Below are 8,025 nucleotides of genomic sequence, written 5' to 3' on the forward strand. Positions count from 1 at the left end.
TAAGAGTTTTAATTATAGAATCTTTAAAATTAATGCAAGATACTTTTAAGTAAATAATATGACATGTTTTCTGCTTTCCAAATATCTTATAAGTAAGTACAGTTGGTTTTTACAAAATTTATCAGTTTGCATTATATTTTGTACATCTATTCATTCATATACATTATATTTTATATAATTACCTTTGCTTTATACCTATTATCACTCTGTCTTTTTCAAGCCCCCATTGACTTTGGACATTTTTGAAGAATTTTTTTGCAGTATTTTGCTTAATGTAAGAAGTCCTGGTGGCAGAGTGTCTAATATATTGAGCTGCTGATGGACAGGTTGGTAGTTCAAATACATCAACCATTTCAAGACATAAAGCTATGGCAGTCTGCACCTTCCTATTGGAAGGCTATAAAAAACCAGAATCAACCCATTGACAATAGGTAGATTGATTTTATTGAATATACCTTTATTTGGTTTTGTTTGATTTTTTAATTAATGATGAATCTAAAGTTATATGTTTTGAGGAAGAGTACCACCGAAGGGAAATGGCATTCTCGTAATTTCATATCAGAGGGTACATTATTAATGAGATTTAGTGATGCTAACCTTGACCACCAAGCCAAAGAAATTTATTTCCCCCTCCAAGTTTCTCCATTGTGAAATTATCTTTTCCCTTTGCAAACAACTCACTGAATGTAGCCCACACTTAAGGAGTGGTGATGGGAAAATACTTAAGTTCTCCATTCTAAAGGGAGAAGTATTATATATTCATGTACAGGAAATTTGTTCCTTTGTGGCCATTTGTTAATTAATTTTTATCAGTATGGTGTTGTACATTAATTATGTGTTTTAGTTACAATAAAATAGTACATAATTTATTTTGTTGCTTGTTTTCCCCCAACTTTGCCTATTGGGAGCACTTTAAGTTGTTTTGTATGTCTTTTTGACATATCTCTAGATTTTTGTTTCTTGGCTACTTCTTTCTTTTATAAAATAATTAAATGTCCCAGGCTCACTTTGTATTTTTCCCTACCTAATTTATACAACTCCGAGGAGATGCTATTATTATATGCTGTTGAGTCAACTATGACCCTATGAACAACAGCTTTGAAGCCTGCCCTATCCTGAGCCAGTTTCACTGTCTCTGACACACCTGACTCCATTGCCACAGTCGCTGTGTCAATCCATCTAATCCAGGATGACTCTCCACCTTTCCAAGCCGGATGTCTTTCTCCAAGGACTGGTCTCTTTTAGCGACTTGCCCAAAGTATTTGAGATGGAGCTTCACAAACCTTGCCTCCAAGGATATATAATTCCTTTGATTTGAGAATGGTTATTTGGAAGAGATCATTTTTAGGTAAGAAGAGAATGGCCATTACCATAACTTGCCATCTCATCATCTACACAAAAATTTTAGGCACAGAAAAATCAGAACATTTATATATAGTATCCACATGCCCCTAAATTCTATCATTAACCTATTACTATGTCATATTCAACTCTGGCTCATGGGCTTACTATCAGTTGTAGTTGACTCAGTGGTATCTAACAATGTATTTGCTTTATCGAGCCCTGGTGGCACAATGATTCAACCCAGAGGTTGGTGTATGACCAGCAGCTTTGCAGAAGAACAAACCGGGTAAGTGACACCTGTAAAAATTACAATGTGGGAAAACTTATAAGGCAGTTCTGCTATATTCCTTTCCCCAACTGTGTCCTTTTGGGGGCACTGTGAGTAGGAATTGATTTGACAGCATATGAAAGTAGCAATAACAATAGCAGCAGCACTTACCAATCACATATCTACTCACTTATCTTTCTGTTCACTGTTTCTTTCAATTTTTTTTGCATACATTTCAAAGTTGAAAACATGAAAGCATTCACCCCTACATAGTCAGTATGTACATTATTAAAAATGTTAATAAATGTTCAGTATGTGCTCCTTTTATTTTGTTGTAAAATTCCCCACAGTGAAATATAACTCAGAGTTTTGACAAATACATACACCTATGTAATCTAGTTTAGGTATTTCAGCAATAGCTACAGCCTTGGATGTGCTCACTGGTTAATGGCAAGAGATCTGGAAGATAGCTACCTGATCAGTTGACTAGAATACATCTGTATTTGTGATTATTCAAACAGAGTGATCTAATAGGGTGCAGAAATTATCAATTACGTTCAAGTAAAATCTTGCTAAAGAATATTAAAAAAATGACTAGAACAGTACATAGACAGGAATGAAACTTGATTCAGAAGAGGCTGTGGCATGAGGGATATTATTGTTACTGTCAGATGGAGCCTGCTGGAGAGCAAAGAATCCAGAAAGATGTTTACTTGTATTTATTAAGTATTCAAAGGCATTTGGTTCATAATAAATTATGAATAGATTGAGAAAAATGGGAATCCTAGAACACTTACTTGTACTCCTTCAAAATCTTACCTAGATCAAGAAAATGAACAGAAAAAGGGACACTGTATGGTTTAAAATCAGGAGAGGTGTGCATCAGGCTTGTATCCTTTATTCGTATCTATTCTGAGAAAAAAAAATCGAGAAGCTGGATGAAATGAAGAATGTGACATCAGAATTGGAGTAAGACTATTCAGGAATTCAGCTGTTATTCAGATGACACAATCATGAAGAAATGGAAATAGAATCAGTAAAATAGAAGCTAAAGCTGTCAACACTAAGCTGCTAGAGGAAATAAAATCAGAAATAAGGAGAAAGGAAAATTTAGAAAGCCTAATAATTATGTGTGATGTCATTAAGAAAAATAGAATACATAGAACTGAAATGCCAGATGAAAGAGAGGAAAAGAATATCAATAAAACAATTGAAGATTGTAAACTTCCCAGTTACTGCGAAAAATAAGAACATATACGCTAATGAGGCTGGCTGAAGCCCACAAGTATTCTGAAAAATCTACACCCAGGAGAAGATAAATTAGATGAATGGGACCTTCTAAGAATCAAATCCCTATGCACATCCAAAAACTTCTCCAACAGGGTAAAAAGGAAAGCCACAGACTTGGGAAAAAGTATTTGGTAATGACATATCAGATAAGGGACTTATATCCAGAATTTATAAAATATTTGAGCACCACAACAAGATAATGATAAATAATCCAATTGAAAAATGGGCACAGGATATGAACAGACACTTCACCAAAGAAAACATTCAGATGGCTAACAAGCACATGAAGAAATGTTCAAAATCCCTAGCTCTAAGAGAGATGCAAATGAAAAGAACTATGAGATATCATCTCACCCCAGTCAAAATAGCAAAATTTAACAGAACAGCAAGCAATAAATGCTGGCAAGGTTGTGGAGAAACTGGAACCCTTACTCACTGTTGGTGGGAGTGTAAAATAGTGCAACCACTGTGGAAGGTGGTATGGCACTTTCTCAAAAAGTTGCAAATAGAGATACCATTTGACCCAGCAATTCCACTACAGGGAATATACCCTGAAGAGACCATAACTGACATCCAAGCAGATATATGCACACCCATGTTTATTGCAGCTTTGTTCACAATAGCAAGGAGTTGGAAACAACCTAAGTGCCCATCAAGAAATGAATGGATAGAGAAGCTGTGGTATATTCACACAATGTAATGCTATGCTGCATTGAAAAAACAAGGAACTCATGCAATATTATTCAAAATGGGTGACCCTGGAGGACATTATGCTGAGTAAAGTATCTCAGTCACAAAAGAACAAATACTGTATGGTGCCACTGTTGTAAAACAGGACTGACCTTAGGGTTGTGGAGAGACTGAGAAAGATGGGTTCAATAATGTGTACTACATTGAAACAGATGAGGGAGAAAACTGTTAAAAGGGATATGTGATGAAGTATTTTTGTCATGACAGGAGTCTAGAGTGAAGGCTACGTGATGGAGTGGACCTGGGGGAGGGTTTGTAAAACAATGAAAGTATTTGTCTTTTACTTTTCCAAGTGGGTAGTGTACTAGCAGGGGGGTTGGGAGGGAAGAAAAGTGCAAAAATGAATGAATGAAAATCCGAAGTCTCTATAAATTTTTACTGAAATTAATAATAAATTTAAATAATAAAAAAAGAAAAAATCCTTAAAGTAGGCAAATACCATTTATAAAATAATCTTTCATATATTATAATATTAGGTTGGAGTACACCACAGAAAATGAAATTTGAGATTAACACTTTCTGAATTCTTTTTTTTTCCAGCTTATTAAAATTTAAATAAAATTTTTATTTTATACTGGTTTAAAAAAAAACACAACAAAAAACAAAACCAATTATAGCTTGCTCTGCTCCACAATCAACACCCTTGGCACCAGCAGTCAGAAAATCAAAAGACTAGCTGCATTAGGTAAATCTGCTGTCAGGGACTTTTCCAGAGTACTGAAAAACAATGATGTTAGTCTAGATCCTAAGGTGCACCTAATCCAGGACATGGTCTTCGCAATTATTTTCTATGCTTCAGAGAGCTGGACAATGATCAAGGATGACAGAAAAATTGACGTCTTCAAGTTGTGGTTCTGGAGAAGAGCCTTGAACATACTTTGTAGTCTATGGACCACCAAGAAAACAAATGGGTCTGTCTTGGAGGGTATGGCATCAAGTTTCTCCTTAGAGGCTAGGATTTTGAAGCTCCATCTTACATACTTCGGGCATGTGGCCAGGCGAGACATGTCCTTGGAGAAGGACATCATGCTCAGAAGAGAGAAGGTACAGAGCAGGAGAGGAAGACCCCAGATGAGATGGATTGGTACAGTAACTAGGGCAATGGGATAAATGTGTTGGAATCAATAAGATAGGCTCATGACAGAGCAGGTATCAGAGCTGCTGTACATAGGGTCACATGAGTCACTTCGAGGTTACATAACATCTACAACAACAACAACAACAACAACAACAACAGCATATACAGAAACCCAATAACTAATATCACCCTCAATAAAAAGGTGAATGCTTATATATATAAGTCCCAGGAAAGGATGCCTGCTATCACCACTACTATTCAATATTGTTCTGAAAGTCTTATTTAGAGAAATAAGTCAAGAGAAAGAAATAAAAGGCAAATAGATGGGCAAAGAGGAAGTAAAACTATCCCTATCTGCACATAATATGATAGTTTGCATAAAAAAAATCTCAAAGATGCAGCAAGAAGAATTATTGGACCTAATTTATAAATTCAGCAAAGCCAAAGAATACAAGATTAATTTTAAAAGTCCAATTTTTATTTAATAACAATGTAAATAAAATAAGGAGACTAGAATAAGGTGAAAGTCACCCAAAAGATTAACTGCTTAGTAACAAATCTAACAGGAGATACAAAAGACTTAATTAAGGAACAACAGCAGTTGTTTTTGTTATTAGATGCTTTCTAATCGAGCAAAACTCAGAGATCCTATGAACAAAAGATCTGAACACTGTTCTATCCTGTGCCATCCTCACACTTCCTGACATACAAGAGCCCATTGCAACAGTCACTGTGACAATCCACCTGGTTGAGAGTCTTCCTCTTCTTCACCAACCCTCCACCCTTCCCAACAACATGTCCTTCTCCAAGGAATAGCACCTCCTAGGAACATCCCCAAAGTGTGTGAGGCAAAGCCTCACTCATTCTTCCCTCCCAAAGAGCACTCTGGCTGCACGCTCTCCAAGACATACCTGTTCATTCTCTTGGCAGTTCATGGGATGTTCAGTGCTCTTTTCCAACACCATAGCTCAAAGGCGTCAATTCTTTTTATGTCATCTTTATTCATTGTCCAGCTCTCAGATGCATACCTAGTAATCGGAAAGACTATGGCCTGAATGAGATCAAACTCACATCACAACATCTCAATAATTTGGAAAGGTCCCTAACTGCATATTTTCTCAGTGCACTACATCTCCTTATTTCCTGACTGCTCATACTAAGAATGTTAATTGTGGATCCAAGCAAGATAAAGCTCTTGACAGTATCAATCTCCCCTCCAACTATTATGACGCTGCCTGTTGGTCTGGTGGTAAGAATCTTTGTTTTCCTGATAATGGTATGCAATCCATACAGAAGGCTGCATTCCTTGATCTTCTGAAACAAGTGCTTCAAGTCCTCCTCACTTTCAGCAAGCAATGTTGTGTCATCTGCATAACGCAGATTATTGATTAGTCTGCCTCTAATCCTGATGCCACAGTCCTTCTTATAGAATCTAGCTTCTTAGATAATTTGCTCAGCATACAAATTGAGTAGATATGGAGACAGAATACATCCCTGACACACTCCCTTCTCAATTCCAAACCATGCAGTGCTTCCCTGCTCCATTCACACGCTAGCCTCCTGATCCAGGTATAGATTCTGCATGAGCACAGTCAAGTGCTCTGGGATTCCCATTCTCAGTGTCACAAGTTGTCATATTCCACACTGTCATACACCTTTGCATAGTCAATAAAGCACAAATAGACATTCTTCTAGTATTTCTTTTTTTATTATTATTATTAAATTTTATTAGTTTCAATGAACATTCACAGGGATTCTGGGCTTCTTAGTATTTCTTACTTTCAGCCAGGATCCATCTGACATCAGCAATGATATTCCTGGTACCACGGCCTTTTCTAAATCCTGCTTGAACTTCTAGCAGTGCCCTATGTACCATTCCAGTTGTTCTTGAATGACCTTCAACAGTATTTTGCTTGCATGTGATATCAACAATATTGTCTGATAATTTCCACATTCAGTTGGATCACCTTTCTTGGGAATGACAACAAATATGGACCTTTTCCAATCCATTGGCCAGACAGCTGTCTGGCCAAATTTCCTGGCGTAGACTGGTATGTGCATTCAAGGCTGCATCTGTTAATTGAAACAAGTCAATTGGTATCCCATAGATTCCTGGGCCCTTATATTTTGCCAGTGCCTTCAGTGCAGCTTCTGCCCTTCATTACCATTGGCTTCTGTTCATATGGTACTTCCTGAAATTTTTCAGTGTCAATCAATTCTTTCTGGTACAGTGACTGTGCCCTCCATCTTTTGATATATAAATACTAAAATGTACTATACCAATGGTAGGAAGGAACATTGTGAAGATGACAGTATTTCCAAAAGCTATTAACAGGCTGACTGCAGTCCCAATTGGTATCCCTACACCAGTATTCAGAAAGGTGGGAAAAGCAGCCATCAGCTTTATGAGATATCCTGTGCCTATTCCACCATTGTGTTTAAGGAGCTACCTTCTATTCCAAGTTTTATAGGCTCATAGATAAAGAGGAATTTTGTCCTATTATGAGAAACAGTTAAAATCTCCATATTTGATTTAGATTATCCAAAAGATGAAACTTTGGAGGGAGTTAATTTAAAACTTTTGGGGTGATGTAATGAGGTGAATGGTATTTGCATGTGGGAAAATATGATTTGGGTGGAGGGCATATGTGAAATATTATGGATTGGATACAGTTATTGTTAGGTGTCTTCAAAATGACTATGACTCATAGCGACTCTATGGACAACAGATCTGAACCCTGCCTTGCCCTGCCCTGCAGCATCCCCACAGTCTCTGATATTCTTTCAGATTATTGTTACAGTCACTGTATCATTCCATTTCATTGAGGATAATCCTCTCTTCCTGTAACCTATATTTCCCAGCATGATATCTTTTTTTCTCAAAGACTGACCCCTCCTGACAGAATACCCAAATTATGTGAAATGAAGTTTCACCATCTTTGCCTTTAGTGAGTACCCTCGTTGCACTTTTTCCAAGACAGACTTGTTTGTTCTTCTGACAGTCCATGGGATATATACAATACTCTTTGTTAACACCGTAATTAATTTGCCTTAGTTTGCCTGTCACCTTTATTCATTGTTCAACTTTCACATGCATAAGAAACAATTGAAAATGCCACTACTTGGATAGGTGCACCTGTTTTGAAGTTGACATCATTGCTCTTTAGCTCTTTGGAAAAAACCTTAGCAGTAGATTTTCCTAATATAAGACATGAATGTAGGAAAATTAGAAATTGTTAAGAAAGAAATGGAACGCATAAATATTGACATATTAGGCATTGGAGAGATGAGATGG

The sequence above is a fragment of the Elephantulus edwardii genome, unplaced genomic scaffold, assembly GCF_000299155.1.
Source record: "Elephantulus edwardii isolate Elephantulus edwardi_28Jun2011 unplaced genomic scaffold, EleEdw1.0 scaffold00241, whole genome shotgun sequence".
Lineage (NCBI taxonomy): Eukaryota > Metazoa > Chordata > Mammalia > Macroscelidea > Macroscelididae > Elephantulus > Elephantulus edwardii.